The sequence below is a fragment of the Stegodyphus dumicola genome, chromosome X2 (assembly GCF_044657685.1).
Source record: "Stegodyphus dumicola isolate Sdum_Otavi_A_Nest chromosome X2, ASM4465768v1".
In the NCBI taxonomy this organism is placed as follows: Eukaryota; Metazoa; Arthropoda; class Arachnida; order Araneae; family Eresidae; genus Stegodyphus; species Stegodyphus dumicola.
Window position 1 is genome coordinate 189,376,122 of NC_140781.1, and position 21,837 is coordinate 189,397,958.

General features: G+C 32.8%; 1 protein-coding gene across 5 annotated transcripts in view; it reads left to right on the forward strand.

Annotated features, from left to right (window-relative positions):
- The window catches only part of Utx (Utx histone demethylase), a 356,173-nt gene that overhangs the window by 159,946 nt on the left and 174,390 nt on the right, over positions 1–21,837 (forward strand). Inside the window, exon 1 of one of the 5 annotated variants that reach the window (XM_035356394.2) lies at positions 2,617–3,162. The exons of 3 other annotated variants lie outside the window; for them this stretch is intronic. The gene's annotated coding sequence lies outside the window, so the exon portion shown is untranslated. Of the gene's footprint in view, positions 1–2,616; positions 3,163–21,837 lie in introns of those variants that run through there. One more of the 5 variants, XM_085809089.1, reaches the window with a different exon arrangement.

The window sequence follows — 21,837 nt, forward strand, 5'->3', positions numbered from 1 at the left end:
ATCTCTTCTCATGTAACAGTTTTAAGAATGATCTTTATCACCTAAGAGTAGCAGAGTTGTTAATACTACTGTTAGATTGGTCGATCATAAACTTGTTAGATCATTCCGGATTCTGGTTCTCACGACTGAATAGGTTGGCTATATGGAGTTCTCCCATCTGTAAAATAAATACAAGTGAGTATTCTTAAGAACAGTGTTTCAGAATAGTTTCTTTTATTCTCCATTTCTCCAAGAAATGTTTTACAGTTTTCACATTCACTTATAAGGTGATATCACTCTTATGAAATGTGTGTTCCCTTAAAGTACTGGGAAGACTCAGAAGTCAGTAAACTTTTTAAAATTTTACATGATAGGGAATTTTCAACATGTAACAAGGCAGTTAGCATAAAAATGTATAAAATTAGGGGTTCCCCCCAAATAAAAAAATTTTACTAAGTTTACTATTGCTGTTGTGCTCTTTAGATGGCGTTGATCTTAAAATCCATTAAGACTCTTACTGTCACAAGTAATCAGTATTAGCATATTGCGAAACATCAGTATTGCTAATCTAGAACAAAGGCAGGTAATAAATTAGTGTCATTTGTACAGGATACATCATCATTCTGTAATGCTTTACCGCAAACAACTCTTAAATCTCAGCTTCAGGATGGCTGGTTAATAGAATGTCACAGAGCACGCAAAAGCTGTCTACTTAACGAGAGGGATTTAGCTGTGTGGAATGCATTTTTAAGGGAACCCGGGCTATCTATCCAAGTGTATAAGACCACTAAACTGTAATATTTTTCTTCATGTTGGATTTTAAGAGATGGTCTAAGGTGGGGATGCATGGTTTTTCTCATGTGTAACATGAATATGAGCTAACTTCTTTTTGAAAGTTCTCAATGAAGGCATCACACCCCTTCGACAGATAGCCCTCTCTTTCTTTGGTCTTAATCAGTTAACTAATCAAACTGATTTACTATAAGGGAAACATTCCTGTTACAAATGGGAAAAAAACACATACAGCCATCCCATTAGAGAACTAAATTTTGGATGAATTACCAGCATTTAGTGTCCCTATCCATTTGGCCATTTATTAGCCCTCAACTGGGAGAGAGACTGAAGTAATGATATGTGATTTTCTGTATGAATAATCATCCAGATCTCTGAACCTGAAACACTTCAATTTTTCATTATTTATCTACTTGAAGTCAGGCTATACAAGGATTAGTGCTAAAATAAAAGAAAAAAAAATGTACTGTCTAATGGCATATAGTAATGATACAGAAATGCTATCCATAACATCCTAGCTCGTGTCAGGCAAGAATGATGGCCGAAAATTCAGGGCTTATTAATGGTTTTGAGTGTTATGTTGCAGATAAATTACTGGCTAACATAGAGAGATGATTAAAGAAATGCATAATAAAATTTCTTCAGCATCTTTTATGATTGCCGCCCCAGACAGTGTAGTTATTTGGGGGAGCCTTCTGCTGTACCGAAGGGTTTGGTTTGAATCCCAGAGAAGGCATAGATGTTTGTAAATGCATAGCGTCATTGCGGCATGGGGTCACTCTAAAATTTAGAGTCTAAATATATGGCAAGCTGAAAGTCCTGTCGTGTGGTTTGGTGGTAGGGAAGAAGGGTGGGAGACATTCGGACCACTCCCTGGGGTGCTGTCCCTCATAATTGAGGTGGAACCTCCTTGACACTCTGGCAACCATTCTTCCATGAAGTTCATGGACAAGACAACAAATACTACCTTTCATGATTTTACGCTTTTCTATGCTTGCATTTTAAATTCAAGGAAATGTCAAAAAAATGTTTTTAATGCCCATCTTTTGGATCATCATGCATAGCATTATTCATTATTCAGGAGCTCACGCTCCTCTTTTTTTATTCTCCAAGAAACCAAGAAATTCCGTGGCACACCTCTCAGGCTGCAAGGCCATCACTGCACACCGGGCAGCAGAATTAGGGCCGGCCTTGTTGAGTTTTGCCTCAAGTAGGGAACCCGTACCTTAGAAAATTCTCCTCAAAGGCATTTCTTGCAGGAAAAAATAGCCCGTGAATGCTCTGCTGAATTACTAATTGTGTCATAAGTATGTATCATACTCAATCTGTTGAAATTTCGCGAGCATATATGATCATAAAAATACATTTTTTCCATGTAATTTTCGCTAGCAGTAATATATAATATAGATTTTTTATTTTTAGATATACTGCATTACACGTACTAATAGTACTTACTTTCGTATTTATAACTTTTTGAATTAGTCGTCGCATTGTCAACAAGTTGCGGCAATTTTACAGGTAATATACTTTTAGGGGGGAGTAGCGCGCTCTCTATCGTGACGAGATTACATATTCTGTTTGATAACTCGGTGCCTTCGGAAGTTAACGTGAATGAGCTTTTGCGTGAAGGGTGGGAAGGGGGTGTTAATAAAATGGTGCCGAGAAGTTTCAATGAGAAATAAAATTGTGTCATGAGGTTGTCGTCCCGTGGAGCGCACGTATTCCTTATCGATCCCTTAGCGACAGGGCGAGCCCTCCCCTTCAATTTCAGTGGAGACGATCCATGAACACAAAGCGTAGTACGCATGCTTGCGAGCAGTAGCGCCAACATCGTCATCCGCCAAGGGGAGGAGGGACCTCCGGTTCAGGGCCGTGGGTTTTGTGTAGCGAGCGCGGATGTGGGGGGGGTCTGGGGCTGAGTGTCCGACTCCAGGAAGGGAATAGTGGTGCGAGTGCCCTTGCCTTCAGGGTTGGTGTCTACCCGATCCTCAGTTTACTTACTGCTCTATTGGCTACTGAAGCGACGCTGCCCTCATGACGTCACGCGTAGTGAGAGCTTGCCAGCTCCTCCGAGATTGAGCGAATAACATTTTTGTTGTTTATTCCTTTCCTGTCGTACGCACGCTACGTCGAGGACTGTGTGTGGATGCAGTTTTCACTGTCAGTACCTCTGGTTCGCCCAGGTATTTTGAGTTGTTTCGTCCATCTGCAATGATCTCTCGCTTTCCTCAGTCCCAAAAAATTATTATGTGAAACAACTTTTTGTGAATAATACTCTGTGTGATTCATTCCGTTTTGTTTGTGTTTTGTGTGCATCATTTCGGTTCTGCACCGGTGGCTTCAGCTCCGGGTTCCGACCTTGCTGTACGTCGTCTGTTTCGTGCGATCCAAGTACGTGATATTTTTACTAAGTATATCTCGGTGTGTGTGTGTAAGGTTATAAATATCTCAGCTTTAATTTATATCTATTGTGTGACCTTTAATTGTTTTCCGTCCTCACACGTGCGTTATCGAAGTAAAAGTGAAACTTAATTTTCCAAGCTGGTTTTTATTTTACTGGAATAAGTTTGTTACATTTATTCTGAACTCTTGTAAAAGTAATTTTTTATCATTCTTATATCAGTTTCGCAGGAAAAATACTTGAAATTATAAATTATGTAACACTTATAATAGTCATGGCAAACAAAAACACCCCCCTCCCCCAGAAAAAGTTGATCGCTTACATAAACATTGGTTGGAAAGTTGTTTTTTTTTTACCCAGTGCTTTAATTTGTACTAAATGTTTCTCATCGCATAATGTAACAGTTAATGGCAAAATCACGTTTGTTTATAAGTTACGTTAAGTGGTAAGCAGGTGGCGCTTAAGGAGCAATGTTGATTTGATTTAAAACCCCCGCGCTGGACATTTAATTAGTCCTGTTGGGGTATTATTTTTAACCAAGTGATAGCCGAAATTCCTTTGCCTTTAATCCCGCTTCAAACAATTAGTAAATACAATTCACACTGTAAAGTTTAAGGAAGTAATTTATGCAGGAATTTAACTACTTAATATATAATAATAATATATATTATGAATCCTGAAAGACAAGTAAACTTATTGCATTATGTCTTCGAGATTTTATATAAGCTTTGTTGAAAATATAATTTAATCCAATCAGTTAATAACTGAATATAACTTAACAATCTGACTTTTAAATTGCATAGTTTTTTTTATTAGGTCTGTTTCAAAACTTTTTAAAATTTTTTCTGCCTTCAGTATTAAATGATGCCTAGTAATGTAGGAAACAGTAGATTATGAAAATAATTGGCTCTATTGTAGAATTGGGTGCCCCTTCGATTAGCGAGAAGTTTTCTTTTTAAATTTTAGCAATTAAACCTCATTTCTGGTTACCATGATAGTTTTAACTTTGTTTTAGCTTCCTGATTTTTTAAAAATGAAAATAAATTGATGTGTACATGGACAAATTTAAGACAGTGCGCAATGCCTAGTTTGTGCAATTCTGGAATGTTTTTTCAAGTCAAAAAGGATCGATGTGTACATGGACACAGAATTTGTGTAATTCTTTAACTTCTTATTTTAGTTTTGTGTAGCATCCATCTTGAAATTGTGCCTTCCTGGTGCCGATCTTGGTGTCAAAAAAAGAATCACCAATAAACAAGGGGCACCCAATTGTAAACTTTTACCAAATAATTATTTTAGTCAAATAACTTCAACAACTCGTTATTTTTAATTAAATTTTTTCTATTCTAAAGTTGATTTTTACCATGGTAAAATATGCCATTAAATGTTTTCTTAGTTGCAAAATAATAATCTTTTTTATTTATCGCTTTAAAAAAATCTCATTTTATTAATTTTGGAGCTTTTAATTTGTTTTATACAAAGGGTTTCTGAATTAATTGCCTCACTGAAAATTTTCCAGTTGGTTGCTTGTCTTTCAACAACCTCACATGAAGAAATATAATTTCAGAAATGTATTTTGAAGCTACTAAGATAATTTAAAATTTAATTTATATTAGGTGAGAGAAAATGTCTACATTATTGGTTAATTTTAGTTAAATCCTCTAAGTGAAAGGCATAACTACTAACTCAAAAGCACATTGCTGTGCCTTGTTAAAAGTCGAGAACACTGGTAGGTTTATTTCAAATTTTATTGCTAGTTGTGGACTGTTTTGATACGATTATTTTTTACTGTCAGTAAGAGTTTTTTTGTTTTTTACTTGAAAGGTGTTTATGAAATCCTTCTGGAAGTTAGAGAGAAGCAACAGTGTTTTAAAATTTACCTGAAATAAATGTGATGTCTGTCTTGAATTAAATGGCCTGGAAGTTTTTTAATCAGTGTCTAGCACGCAATGCAATTTTGACTGAATGTTTAGTTTATGTCAAATCCACAGCATTGTAATAAATTTAGATTTGAGGCCAGTGAAGGATAGAATAAAAATATTTTATAGATACTTTGTATTTTTCAGCTGTATAGTATAAAATAGCGCTCATTACATAGAAATTCTGCATTCAACCCAATTCTAACAGTGTAAATTTTTTCCACCATAGAGTTTCATTTTCACTGGAGATGGGACTTCCGTAATTGATGCAAATGCAAACCATTTTAATAACATTCATTTTTAAAAATAAAAATATTTAAATATATTATGAAGTATTTATGCATGCAGTTACTAAATTTTAAACTCACTTTCTTATTTTATCTTTATGAGTAATAGTTTCATTAATAATTGCAAATTATTCTGTTTAAGGAGCATGAGTGATTTGAGTTTCTTTGTTTTGGAAAAGGCATTTATTTATGCGAAAAATGACTAAATATGAGGTTGTCATGTCAAGAATATAACTTAGCAAAGAAAATATTTTGCAAATAGTCAAGTAACTTGAATCTGCTTGCTAAATTTATTATTTATTTATTATTTTAATATTCACTTTATTTGAGTGAGTGTGCTCATTAAATCCATATCCAGATTATACACTTTGGTTATGGTTAATTAAAATTATCAAAGGCAAGACATATAAAGGTATTATAACTTTCTGAAATTTATATTAAAAGTACAGATGTTATCAGCTGATAATAAACGTTTAGTTTGTTGGTAGAAATTTTGTATATGTTTTTCATAATTATGTTATGAAAATTCGCTTCCAATTCTGATATAAACCAAGAATTTTTGACAGTGATGCAGCAGTTGGTCTGGTTTTGGATTTTAATCATAATCTTTATGTTAGGAATAGTTTGTTTCATAGTATGAGTAATTAAAAATAATGTTTAAAAGCTTGCTTTCTCAAAGTGGGGTGACATTCCTGTTCGAGTAATTTCCACACATCATTTCCTTTTTTTTTCAGTGTTGTGTTGACTGTTGTCTCGTAATTGAAATTCATGGAAATCTAATTGTATGTCATCTGTCTAGCATTTTACATTACAATTGAATAGGTGATTGAAAATCAGCATTTGTTGAATAACTATTTTAAAATTGTGAAATTGGTGATTAAATTTTGAAATAGTTCAGATTTGCTACTCTAGCAGTTCAAGCGGGGAAAAAAAAAATCGTGTAACCTAAGTTGTACTAAAAAATAGATTGATGAGCTGGATATATCCATCATTTATACAGTTGGATTACAAATCTACTGGCCACCCAATCCCAGTAGAAATGCTCCTCATTAAATATTTGCTAAAAATTCTATTGAAGTAAATGCAGTTTAAATGAAGAGAAACTCTCCAGTGTAAAATTTAAAACCAGGCAAAAAATCAGTAAGACTTGCATAGATTTTTATTTGAAATCTGTATCAAACTCAGGCTATTGTTAGTGCAAAAGACACAATTCTGATTTAATTAAACTCTTTGGGTATTATATTTGCCTGATTAATCAACCTTTAAAATATCCTTGCACTGCTTTTTAGAGAAAAAGAGTAAAATATTAATATTTGTGCCATAGTAACAGTGCTTAGGTAAAAGTATATTTTAGGGTACCCTTTGGCAAAACTTGGCAATTTTTGACAGTACATGGATACCCAGTTTGTGCAATTCTGTGACTTATTATTATTTTGGCTTTCATAACGGCTTATTCTTTTTGCTCCAAGAATCGCCACTACACAAAGTCAAAATAACAAGAAAAAATTGCACAAACTTGATATCCATGTACACATTGACCTATTTTCACTTTAAAAAAAAAATCCCCGAATTGCACAAAAATGGTATTGTGCACTCCCTTGACATTAGCCTCTTTCTGAATAAACAGACTGATGCAGTGAGAGATGTAAATTTCTTATTTCATTTTTGCTTTTGGCATGTTTTGTTCCCCTTTTTCTTACACTCTGCCACTGTGCTTCCAATTTCTTGCTTGTTAACATATTAAGCATTGCAGTAAAATTTTTCTAAAAATTACTGATATTTCTGGAACCACTGTTTGACTGCCATCTGTAACCTAAAAATTAACAAAGATGACACCGAAGCAGATTTATCTTGACCTACAAATTTATAATCTCAACAGTATTGCTTTATTTGATAAAAGATTTTTCAATTTCAAAAGAAAATATTTAACTGGAAATCTAATATCTCAAAAAATTATTACCAACACTATTATTAATCAAGTAGAATGAAAAATATTTATAATAGCAGTAATGATTTTGCAAAAGAGCTTACTTTATTAATTAAAATGCTAAAAAAAGATGACAAAATCCCACATAATTTTATCAAGAAACAGCTAAACAACAGTTGTGAATCTAAAAATTAATTTCAATGCCAAGCTGCTGTTTTTCATGAAAGACTTTACCTAAATCATTATTGTGGCATTGTTTGAATGTTCTTAACACAGTTGAATTTGGCATTCTTGTCAAAATTCTCATATTAGTTTTAAGTTAGATCAAACTGTTTAATCTATATCTTTCTGTCTATATGTATCTATATCTTTTATAACAAAATGGACCTATTTCAGATTTAAGAGAGTTCTTTCTACCTTCCGTAACATTTGACAACTTTTTCGTTTTCTGCCTTTTCCTTTGAATTACCTATAATTGATAACATTTTTGCTGAATTCCTCTTTTGCATTCTCAAAGATTGTGTACAACTTTGCTCACAGTTTACTAGAATGATTTAGCTTCTTCGAACTTATTTATTCTTTACAATTTTTAACTTTTTCAAAAATGTTTTTCTTTCTCAGTCACTGAATTTTAAAAATTTTAATTATTTTTGTATTAAATACTACATCTTATTCCATTTATAGAAATGGTACTTGACTTGAACTTAATTTTATGGCAATTACTTTTGGATTTCTTTTTAAATTTGTAATCTAAGTAATTTGATGTTTTTCCTTTTACGAATTATTCATTTTTACTACACCTTATTTAATTACACAAGATTTTTGCAATTATTTTTATCTTTATTACTCAATTTAAAATTTGTAGTTTGTTTGAATTAATTACTTAGGGCATTGTAGGCTTAGAAACAGTATTTTACTGCTAAGTAGGATGTATATTTTTTTTCTGTATTGTTCTGGTATTCGGACCGGATTCAGAAATGTATGGCGCGTGTGTATGTATGTGTATACACATATATACATTCTGGCTCCTGTCCCTTGATAACAGAACAGTACATTTTTTTTCATTCCAAAACTTTTATTGCTCTAATGTTGTGTTTTAAGAACTAATGCATGTTTTTATTTTTTATTCTTATGTTATAATTTTAGATCAAATTTTCATGTATTATCTTTTCGTATGTTGGATTGCTTCTGTATTACATGTTTTTTGGCTCAGCCCATTTAAATTGAAAATTTGTATTATTAGATTTTTAAGCTATTTTGCTTGTTTATGATTTTGATGCTATAAAATTTTTAAAAAAATTAACCCGGACTTTATGGTCTCAAACTTTACATATATGTTTATTTTTTCGTGCATTGGATTGCTTATATTTGCAATTTAAAAAAAAATATATATTATTCAGTCTGCTCAAAAAACATATATTTTTTTGCTTTTTTTCAAATTTGTTTATGTTTTTGATGCTATAAATTTGCAATTTCTTACTTCAGCCTGTTAAGGATCGGACCAATTAAGATACTTTATTTTTACTCTTTCTCTGAGATTATTTTAAGTTTTAAACTTTAATTTGTATTTTTGTTGGTTCAGAAACAGGCTGATTTATTTACATCTTGCATTGCACCAATCCTTTTTTGAAGACGCAACAAAAAACGTAAATTTACTATTTCCTTTTTGGTTCTGGCTTATTTTTGCCCCCTTTTCTTGCAGTTTGTCACTGTTCTGCTTTTGCATACGGTTTCTTCCGAATTGAATATGGGATTAATTTTAAACGTACTATTTAGTTTATTTTGCAGTATGTTTGTTATTTATTTCTATTTAATTTGCACTCTGTGTGTTTATGTAGCACTGTTATTCTATATACCTCATAATTCGAAGTGACGCTACATGCATAGATTTAAAATATATGCAAGGAACATTTCAATTAAAAATAAATAAGAGTAGTTTACATTAGTTTACAGTAGTGTTATAATGTATTTTATAAAATATTGCTTTACCCCACGCTATTCTGGTTCTATTGGTGAAATTGCAGATTGAGAACTCGTACATATCAGAAAATCTATACAATAATGTTTATACTGGGATAGCGAAATTTTCCGCGGGCACCCGAATAGAGTGTGTGCACTGCGTCTAAATGGAAGATTTGTGTTTAGTTTTCGGCCTTCCTTGCTCTTATTTGTTACGAATAGTCATAAGAAGAAATAAATAATTTTTCTTCAGAGAACGCGCGAAGTGCAAATGCATGAAAACTATATATGAAAAGAAAATATCTGGAATTAATCAAAACTAGGACTTTTTTACGAATGAGAAGTTTTTTTCCTCTTCGGGAGTATTTGATTTGGGAATTTTTGTTGGAGGTGGTTTGCCATCTGCCTGTTGACTGTATAAATGCGCCAGGTGTTTCTTGTCGCCTCTTCATTTTTAGAAGAAAGGATGTTGAAGATGGAATATGATGAATCTTGTATTTCTTTCTAGACCTTGGCGTAAAGATAATTTAGTGTATAAGTAACCTGCTTCAAATATTATTTTTGAGTTTAAGAGCTCGCTCTTGAATAAGGCATCTAATACCGCACATAATGACATTCATTATTTTATTAGGTATTATCTGTATTTTAATGCAAATATTTGTAAATTATTTTCCCAACTGCAGACAAGCAGCAGTATGTTCCTTTGTTATTGGGCGATGTAATACAAATCGGTAACAGGAAAGATAAAAACCTTCCAGTGTTTTTTCTTATGCGTAATTTAATCATTAACTTCTATGATCGGGTCTGTAAGAACCTATAACTAAAACTATAATCATTCCGGAAACATGTATATTATATAGTCAGTTATTCATAAAAATTATGAAATTGTATTTTAGCTTTTTTTTTTTTTTTTACCCTGAATGATCGGAGCCCGATTTGCTAAATGGACAAAAGCTGTTGCATGGCCTTCCTCCTCTATCTTTTTTAATGTAGTAATGCCCTAGACGTGAAAAAAATACGTAACATTTTACATACTTAAAATATTAGAGGAAGATTTGGAGGCCTTGAAAATGGAAACCCGGCGCACATGCCCTGTTTTATATTACGGAAATCAGGTCTCGAAAATGAAGGTACCATAATATACAAATTTCACCCCTAATATATAGAGGGGAACCATTAAATTATACTTAACACTGACTGTTCGAGGGATCTGAACTGTACCAGTTGAAGGACTACTGCTGTGTTCTTCCTTTTCTGAACTTTATTTGCCCATGAAAATCGGTTAGCACAATGCAACTCTCTTACTCTGTGCAGCTGTCTCCCTTGAGATTGGCCTACCAACGGCCAAGCAGGTAAAGTCGCTGAACACTGGTAGTTCGGTCCGTGGTTCGAATCTCACCAAATGGTCTAGCTGCATCGACGTTTTCGTGGTTTTCCCCGTGCATAAACGTGTACACAAGCCAGTTTCCCTTAAAAAGACATCCAGGAAGTCATCCCTTCCTTCTGGCAGATAGCCGCGGAGTGCGTTGCCATAATCGAATAAACCAAACTGCCTTGAGTCTCCGTTAAATCTAATAATTAGTCGCAAGTGTGCAGTTACTGTTTCTTTTTTTTCCTCCTGTCTAATACATTTTGAACCTTTAATGAAGGAAAGTTTATTATAATCATAAACCAAATGCGTATGTTACCTTAAAAAAATTGGTCGGCATATTTGATTATTTAAACTAACGAGTTTGAAATCTTAGACAGCAGCCCAATTAAAAATGTGAAATTAAGTATCACTAGAATCTCATTCCCTCTCATCTAAGGATGCACAGTAATATAAAAGGTGGATTTCTATTCCTGGAGGACTTCCGCTTTGATAAACAAGTCCCAGAACCTTTAAAACTCACCATTCGTGTAAACCGTTATAAAACTGCCGCTGCGAAACAGCAGGTGGTCCTTTTAATGCGGTTGGTGAGAGCACCTGGACTTGGCTTACCATTGTTTCTTGGTCTCAACAATGTTTTTTTTTTTTTTTTTTTTTTTTTTTTTAGTAATGTACAAATATATTCGTTATACACGCTACTTTTTTGTACCTATTTTTCTTCTCTTATTAGACATTTTATTTCTATGCTGTGGCTATTAGTTCTAAATTTTACTTCATAGTAACCATGATGTGGAATATATACATATTGCGCGTGTCATTCATATTTATAACTAATGCCTCATAATGGTAAATAATACTCGAAATGAGTACTCCAACATTATTTATATTAAATTTCAGCACGTTGCCATTCTATGTTTACTATCGGAATACTCGAATAGTTGGCGAGTATACTCGAGTAGTAACGAAATATTGCTTATCCCTTCTACCTTGCTCAGTTGCGAAAATAAATCATCAGCTTGTCTGCTAAACTAAAATGAACTCATTCGGTATATATTTATGAAAGGTATTTTAACATTTAACATTATCTGTATATGGACACGGTCTTATTTTCAATAACATTCTCTGTCCAAGTCTTTATACCTAAAACGTCAAAGTGCTTAACACCTAATATGTGGTTTTCGTGCAAAAGTATGATTTGAGTAATTGAGAATTTTTAAATTATAAAATACTCCTTGTTAACTATATCTAAAGTATGGCCGTAAATACAAACCGTAGCTATTGTTTTGCATATGTTTTATAGTTTTTATAGTATATAAATGTAGGTAACTTTCATCCACAAGCATAGTTAACGCTGGAAAATTTTTTTTCATAACTGAGTTACCATGGTATTAAACTGTAATCCTGTTTTCAGCCAAGACAGTCTGAGACTTGGCGAGACAGTCGGAAAACGAATGTAAGAAAAAAAAAAAAAAAAAAAAATTGGCGACACAGCCGAGACAGTATTCAAGTTGCGAACAGCTAGAATACTCTTGTGATCAGACTTCAGAAGTTTTGCTCGCATAGAAAAATACTGTTTTGTTTTTAATTTTCCTGTATTGCTCTGGAGTCTCTTACCTCGGGGTCGTTGAATGCAATCGATTTGTTTAGAGAGAGCGGCATTTTGAAGTTTTTCGCGTTATTGTGCTTATATAAATTTAATGAGAGCATGGCATTAGTATAATGACAGATTTAACCGCCCCGACATTAAATTAACAGAAAGGAAAAAGGGAAAATACTAAAATGGGATTGGTCAATAGCAAATGAAATGACACGTCTGGCACGTTTAGAAAACATGTTTACATAGAAATTGACGTGCTTTCGGAAGAGTCACTGTTTGATGAATTCGTATTCGATTGTATTTTGTTGATGTATTTAAATATTTTGTTTAACCTGCCTTTTCTGTTTAAATTTTTATAACGAGGTTCGTCGACTCAATGATATTCGAATATTTCGTTAAAATCTTGCTACTTTCGCCACACTTATCTAACAAAAATATAAAAATAAATTTGAAGGGGGAACTGCGTTTTTATTTCATATATGTGCCCCCCCCATATATGCCGTTTTTGTAACTTAGCTTTTTTATTTCACAGCGTGTCATGTTTCTTATATTGCTTAGTTTATCCAAACATTGTTGATCCCATGTCGTCTTCATAATTTTTATTGAACATAATTGGCTTTTAAACAGCTGCAGTGTGGGACAATTTGAGCAACCTGTGGCATTGGGCACCCGGATGCAGTCTTAAATTGTTGTTAACTTTAGTTATGCTGGATATCGAGTATTGTATATCTGGTGCAACGAATACCTGTTGTATTCTATCACATTCCTTTTAATAACGTCAGTGTTCAGTATAATATTCATATGAGGAATTAATTTTTTAAAAAATGCTCAATACTATATTCATTTTATCATTTAATGTTTCATTACGTGGAAAATTCTAAATTCTAAAATACACAAAAGTGAATTTAATTAAAAGTCTTAATTAAAATAGCAATGAAAATGATCGTGCCTTTTATAAAACGTAAAAAATATAAGATTGCTTTTTTGTTAATTACTTTATTAATTAAAGATCAGATTTCGTGACGTACATGTATAATGTAAGAAAGGCGTACTAACTAAACTAAAAAGGACCTGTGAGGTCAAGAATTTTGCGAATTAAGCTGCAAAATTTGAAATAAAATTAAAAAGTAAATTCTTCAATTTAAGCTGTGATTTCCACGCATGGATCCATTTGACTTCTCAAAGGACGCAACACTAACCAACCATATAAAATTTGAGAGAGAAAGAGTACTATCTGTTTCAGTAGGTAAATGTACTTAACATTTTAAAGCAGTTCCAAAATAGCGAAAGGAGAAAATTCATATTAAATACTTCGACCAGTATTTGCTATTATAAAGCTCCAAACCTAGTATCTTAATATCTTTGCAGCGCTTTAAAAGAAGGGGAGACATACCATTTCTTTAAAAATATTGATTATTTTATAAGTAGATATATATATATATATATATTTTGTAAGTTCCTTGTATTTTTTGAACTCCGCATGGTGCTTCATATGCATCTAACGCCGGTTATCCAGATGTCTGATTTGAAGGTGTCAGTTATAATTCATTCGGGGGGGGACCTGCCGTTTTGAAGATTAATTTCAAAGACGGTATCGAAAATGACGCAGGGAAACGTTTCCGTTTTTAAACACCTGCTTACTTTTTTTTATAACGTGCACGGTTCGAATGCATCAGTGGAGCAGTCTTATCCCCCCCCCAACCCAATAAGCTTCTTTTCTTTTAGGTCAGGAATGTTTTCTTAACTTTTTGGTCCGTCTTTCTATAATAAACAATAGGTAGCCAACAGTTATATATGTGCTCTAAGATGATCCGAAATCGATTCTTAGCTTTTATTTTTGCCCCTTTTAATTACTATAATGGGAGTCACCTGGCTGTTCCCACCAGCTGCCTACTGTTATTTGACCCTCGTTTATCATGATTGTGAGGAAAGAGATTAGTTGCTTCCTTAGTGTGTTCGGGCAGTCGATTTACTTATTCAGGACTGCTTCATGCCAGCAGGCAGTTTTATTTGTAAACAAGACTGAAGGAATAGTGTTTTCGATTGCTTTAATTGATTATTCATATTAATGAACGAACACAAGACCACTAGTAGCCTAGTGGGACTGCTTAACAATTTGTGATTCGTCCCGGGTTCGACGAATGGGGCTGGTTAACAGTTTTTTTTTTTTTTTTTTTTTTTTTTTTTCCCGGTTGTCTTCATAAGATGTGAATACGGAGCAGTTTCAGGTAGCTGCATGTGCTTTGTTATAATCATTTAAATAACCAACCCATTAAGCACAAAGAGAATTTTACTTAGAACTAATTTTTAAGGAGGGCTCATTTTTAAATTATTTGCTGCTAATTTTATGAGATTATACTTAAAAATGTTGCTTTGAACTCGCGTACAAAAGAATACCACTTATTAAAAAACGTAAAACTAGATGTAAAATATATTTGTACCCCATCAATACTCATCTTTATGGTTCTACGAACTTCGTTTCAAACCACGAAATTTTCAAAAATTCCATATTGTTCTAAAAGCCAGCTGGATTAAAATTATTTGGCGGAATTAAATAATGAGTAATATTAAACTACTAAATAGTTCAGCGAAATTTCAGGTGTTTGAAATTGTTTTGACTGCTAAAACCGTGAAAAAAATTTCCTCAGATTTAAATTCGCATCACCGTCTTTTGGGCTTAATTGAGGTCATTAGGGAAACTGGAGTAGTTACTGGTTCCCAAATGCTCAAAATAAATGGAATTCTCAATCGAAATTTTATATGTGACAGTTATTTAAAAAAAGGTTAACGAGTTTATTAAATACGTTTTATTACTTATATTAAACTGCTTCATATTTAATTTTTGACAAATCACGATTCTGCTGTAAGTGTATGAAACTATTAATGAAGTTTTCTTCGTATTCCCTGTGCTATACGTATGTTAATTTCAAAGCGTAGCTAAGCAGCATGAAATCACCCCTCCCTAAGGGAGCTTTTACTACCAAGTGCAGCATCAGTTGTGGAATGTAGTGGTTTTTTTTTAGTCCAAAGGAGCTTTGCCTCTTAAGGACTATTGTTTTCCTTTTGCGATTTAACATTGGTTTATTGTAAATGTCCATTTCACTTTTCAAACTGTTGCCACCAAATGTTAGATCCTTCATTTATTTGAGGAAATTAAATAATGAAAAATCTGCATAAATGTTAAGTATATTTCTCGCATTGTGATAAAACAACGGTACATAAAGCCATCAAATTTTGAATGACGTAATCCTACTGCGAATATGTGCATGTGGAAGCCCAAATTTGGAATTTGTTTTATTATCGATTTCATATTTTGTAAAACTTTAACGAATTTTTGAGTAACAAACTCGGCGATTTAAAAGCGGGCAATAGCAACACTCTACGGGGGAAGGAAAAAAAAAACCTTTTTATCTCCAGCGTGCGAGACTCTGTGTCGGAAATTCTAAAGATATGCGTGCTCAATTTAAAACTGTTTTGCGATATTGCTCTTGACCTGAATTTTATGGTTTAAGTGCGAAGATATTTAATAAATAAAGGTAACAGACAAAATGTTAAAAAAACGCCCCTTTGGACGTAATTTAAAATCTGAAACCTTTAAGGTGTTTTTTTTATGCTATCTTTAAGTCATGTATGGCATGACACCGTTTTGTTGATTAGGAATAATTTTACTTCGAAATTTGAAAACACTTCATAATAAATATAAGTAAAGGCTTGTTTGCTTTCATTTCTTAAATGTGTATTGTATTCTTAAACTGAAAGTTAATGTTATTAAATAATATTTTTTTCTTTCAGACTGCTATTATATTTTTAAACTTAAATCCGTTAACTGCAGCTCAGTGCGTGCGTTCCGAAGTACTCAGCTAGTTTTTCATTTCCCGTAAAAAGCTTTTATCCGTCTCTCCCCTCCCTGAATTGCAAATGTCACGTGACTAGGGGCAGCTGCAGATTTGCTTTTGAGAGGAAGAGCAAACTACCATTCTTTCTTACATTCGGCAGTGCTTTGGTTCGGAAAGTTTCCACATTGTATTCCAACATAATTCAGCTCGAAGTTAATCGGAATGCAATCGAATTTCCGATGTGTTTTATAGAGAACTAATTACCCTTATTTTTACTTACGTTTTATAACTTAATTTTTTAAAGTTATTTTTTATTTCTTACCAGCTTTAATTTACAAAGAATTATTATTTCCAATATACATATTGTAACAAACAGTGCTAAAGTTAAACAAAATTCTTCCAGGAAGTTTGGCTTCATAATTAGCTACCTTCTCTGTACGGCATATTAATTCATTTATGAAACTACCAGTACCTGAATGGCTGAGACTCTTGAATACAGGTAGTTTGACCTTGATTCAGATCTGAGGTGGCTTTGTAGGGTTTTCTTGTTTTTTCCATTTGTAAGGTGAATGCAAGCTAATTTGTTTAGAAAGTCCTCCGAGAAGACATTCTTCTGAATATAGAGAGCCCTTGCATGCTTTGTTTTAATCAATGAAGCAAACAACCAATTTACTACACTTCTTAAAGAACAGTGGTTAAAAAGGTTGTAATTTAACAAACATTTTTTAATCGTTCCTATCAAAATACTTGGGATAGAGAATTTAGGTGGGGCTCAGTTCTTTTTGTAATTAATCCAGTTTCTTTCTCGCAGAAACAAAGAAAGTCTTCATTGGAAGCAGGCAAGAAGTGCGGTGGCTCTGACTATCAAAATCAGGCCTTGATGTCTGTTAAGTGCCAGAATCTAAAGGATTTATTATAAATACATGCGATGCATTTGAAGAAGTCTGTTATATGCCTATAAATATTTTACCTTTTTTTTTAGGTATTTGGGATAAAATTATTGAAGCCATGCTTTCAGAAACTAGTGTATAAAAAAGGAGGGGAATTCTCGCTATTTCTCATACCTTAAAATTTTTTTAAAATGATCCTTGGTAAACACTTTGCAAGAAGTTTTTTTTTCCCCTTTAATCAGATATGCTTAGCCAGCTTTCTTAGACTGTTTGTTGTGAGAACATCTGTATTACTGACTCAAGCAATGATGTAATGTCCACTATGAATTAACATGAAATGTCTTTCAACCTTGAACTTGGTGTTCATTAGAGAGAAAAGAACTGATTTTGTAGATTAAGGGGGAATATCGGTTAAAATTATTCATTAAATCCCTGTACATAAGCCAGAGGCAAGGATTAAATAAGAGACTAAGTTTTTCATCGGTGGCAAACTTCCTGACAAAATTTAGCGGTATATGTTTTTATGTGTGATTTTCCCCCCCCTTGCGTGAGGTTTGGTTTATTTGATGGCAAAGCACTCAAGAGTTATCTATTTAAGGGAAGGGATGCCTTTGTCTGTAAGAGAAACTGACTTGTATACATGTTACACATGGAAAAATCATGTAAATGCTCATGTAGCCAGCCCGTTTGCCAGGATTCAAATCCCAGGCTAAACTACCAGTGTTCAGTGATAAATTCCTTGCATGATAAATTTAAAATGGTAATATCTTAATTTGAAAATATTACATATATACAGTTAAACCTTGTTATAGGTTCATTTTCACTTCATATCAGCTCATCCCACTTACATTGGCACAGCGTCAGAAAATAAGAGGGAGGGTCTAATACAAGAGGATTTAGAGTACTGTAATTGTAAAGTTATACAGTAATATATATTTGCAGTAGTTGTACAGTAATATAAATTGTAAAAAGTTATAACAAGAGGGATGGTCTAATACAAGAGGATTTGGAGTACTGTGATTGTAAAGTTATACAGTAATAAGCAGAAGGAAAGCAAATATTTAAAATTAAATATTGGTATTTAATATACAGTTTTAAATATTCAACAAATAACTATTGTAATGGTAATTAAAAATTTAAAAATTTAAGTTGTGACATTTCATTTGCACTTATTTATATATTTCTGTTAGTGTTTAACACAGCCTAGAAATTTAGGTTAAAAACTATTTAAAGAAGTAATACTTTATTTTATTTATTTAATAGTATCCCCCCCCAACAGGATTTATTTGAAATCCTATCCTGAGCAGCTCTTTTAATTATTAGAAATTTTCTCTTTCAGTAGCATTGATTTCTCTTATGAACAATTTTTTAAAGCACCTCTAAAATACCAAATGCATCAGCTTTCAGATACTGCCTCCCCCCCCCGGTTCTTATGTTAAGGCCAATCTTCGAAAGTGAAGGAACATATATTAACCACCTTTTGTTTTGTTGTTTTGGGATGTTTTAGATTTAGTTACCAGTGTTCTTTTATATGTGTAAATTTGTTATGGTTTCTTCTTGGAGCAGTAGTTTTTTTAATCAGTTATAATTAGTTTTAATTTATAAAGAGTTGTAATTAATGAATATATATTAAGCATATGTATTTTAAGTTTTTTATTAAATTGATTTTAAATATATAAACTAAATTCTAAAATCAGACTTTTGCGTTAGACCTTAAAAATTCCACCACAAACACTCTTTTATAAGATAAAAAGCATTCAAATGCTTCAGCAGTTTAAGTTATTTACTCCCAAAAAATTTCATGATTATTTGGCACAGCTTTTACATATTTTCTCCTGTTTATAGAATTAGTGTATTGGATATTTTATAGTTAACTTGGAAATTAATTGAAATAAAACTAAGATTCTTAACAATAAAAAATCTATTTTTGAAAAAGAAATAATTTAATAGTTTTAATTCCTCGGAACTATTTGCATCATACTGGAACACGGTTCATGTGTAAATTTGGTTACGAAATAGAAATTCTCATCATCTATGGTCACTGCTAAAGTACTTGGTGTAAAGAATAATCATGCTAGTTCAGTTTAAGTTATTATTTACGACAAACCATTTGATGGCTGTCTGCCATTATTTGCAGACTGAGTGTATGAGGAACCAGGAGAGTGTATGAGTTCGAGTGTGCTCTTGCAGGGATTATCCGTGTGTTAGACACAGTTTTTCTGATCTCTTTGCATCTTGGCTGTAGATCCAGTGTGTGCATTCTAGTTGTTTTATCTTTTGACTTACCTTATCTTCTCATAGTGAAACAGATCTGTTGTTACTTTTATGAGTTAAAAGACGGTCGATGAAGCTATTTTGAATTCATTTAATTATTTTTGTTATAGTGAATTTATTTAAATTTTAGTAGGATATCAGTAACGGCATAAGGTACAAGTATAAAATAAACCACTGGTGAAACACGAGATCGACAGTTTTGTTAAGTTATAAAACCACCAGTGGTTTATATTAAAAGTAAAATATAAACCACTGGGTGAAGCACGAGATCGACAGTTTTGTTAATTATAAAAGGGCAGGTTGTTGTTAAGCCAAAGAGTTAAAGGATAAAGTATGTGATTGACATGTCTGTTTTTATGTTATGCGAATTTGAAAGGATGCCTGAGCTTCCTGGTCTTCGATTTTAAGCTACATCTAGACACAAAATGCGATTTATTTTATTTATTTCTTTTTTAATCCTTAGAAGTGTGAAGTCTTTTTGTTAAAGAAGTTTTAATTTTGCTGTATTCTTAAAATGCGACTCAGTTTGTTCATTTGAGTGTCTCTGTGCTTGAGAAGCTGATAATGCAATGAATTCACTGTTTTTCTTTTTAACCAAACGGTTCTTTTATTTCCAGCTCTTTTCTAGGAGAGTTAAATCTGGAATAAAGCCAAGCCATTGAGATTTATTGTACAGAGCAAAAATTAAAAAACATAAAGCAGCTGTCTCGTAAAATGGGGATTGTTTTTAGTGTTTATTATGCATGCTGAGGAAAGCAATTAATCGTGCCGTATTAGCAGTTTTTGGTTGATTTTCTGTATTGTGCAAATAACATAAGTTTAACTTTTTTTTAAAATTCAGTTAACTGGAATTTATTTCAAATTAATGTAGCCTCGTGATTAGACAATCCATTAATTAAACTGCTAATTTGATGAAAATGAACCTACCGATGTTCGTTCAAAGATGCCAATTTACAGGCATTTGGAGATGCCTTGGTAAAGTTCCAAAATGAAATTTCCACTTCCCTTTAGTGTATTTTTTAAGTTTTCAACTTGTGGGTAATACTTCTGTCTACTATATACGATGCCTGATGTTTTTAAAATTCACTTTGAGATAAAACTGTGTGCCCAGACCGAAATTTTGTTTTGATAGAAATGTAATATATGTATAATATCTTGAAATAGCAGTATTGCAAAAAATGATCCAATCGCGAAACACATCGCGGGTTCTAAGGACCGGCTGGCAGCCTGAGGTTGCATGCTTTTTCCACATGTATATCAGAAATATGAGCCTCTTTTTTTAGGCAGATGACTCTTGTGTGCTTCGCCTAATTCAGTAAATCAAAATCGAGTTTCATATATAAAAAAAGAGAGGACTGTTTGAGAATACATATTTTTACTTATTACCTTTCCACATCCGGAAGTCCACACCTGGAATTTATAAGGCATTGTTTAATGAACACGTTTAATCATGGATATTGTGTGTTGTCTTTTTGAATATTTAGATATAGAAACTGCTGAAATTTGAGGAAAGTAATGATAGCAAAGGTAGATTGTAAAGAGTTAAGAATACAAACTTTCTTTTGATGTTTTCTTCCAAATCCCACATCATACAAAATTAGATTTGAGGTATTTATTCTGTTAAATGATTAATTTTAAGTTATAAAGTCTAAACTTAACAGCTAAATAAGAAAGATTGACCCCCCCCCGAAACCATGAAATTCCGCCTAGGGATCCCCTCTCCCCCCTTGGTTGAGAACCTCTGATCTAATCAGTCATCAGGTTTTAATTTTTATTATTTCCCTTCTAGATCAATAAAATATTTTCCTGTACTACTAGTTGAGGGGGGGAGCAAGTATAACCATTCAGTTTAGAGTATTTATTGCATATTTGCTGGGTGGATGCGAAAAATTTTGCGTTCTTCGTCTACGTGAGGAATGGTTTTCAAATTTTGAAATCTGTCAGCTTGGTTTTCTCCTTATAGTTATTTCCTGATAGGAATTTTATAATGTAATACTATCATGTGAATAAACATTTGTTTTCTTTGTGGGAATAGCACTGAAAAGAATTAATTAGTTGCTAGTGAAGGTTCCACTTTCCGAAATAATTATTTATACTAATGATCATAAAATGGGAATTTTGAAGCCGGAAGCTGTGAGAAATTTTGTTTGCTGATTAAATAGCAAGAGTTAAAGAATAATTTAACTTTAAAACTTACATGACCCATATTCGCTCTTGTGGAATTCCCAGATGTTTGTTTTCCAAATCATAATTTAGGGCTCCAGATGAATATTTGAGAATGCATAAATTATTTCGCAATTGTGTGTATAAGTTTGAAATTGCGAGCTTTCGTCTATGTTTCGTCACAGATCACACTCACTGCGTGACTTCGGAAAGGTAGGCGCAGCAGCGTTGCATCATTCTGCCGACGTGAAAGGAAGATACTACATGCGATTTCTGGCCTGCTTTATTTTTCCTGATCAGAACAACATGTGATATGAGAAACAAACTTGATAAAGAAATATATCACGGACTTTTGGTTTACACAACCGACAACGAATCTAAAAACTTACGTGCTTTTCCTTGAATTCTCGTTTATTTTCCACTGTGTTCTATTTTACGTTTGTC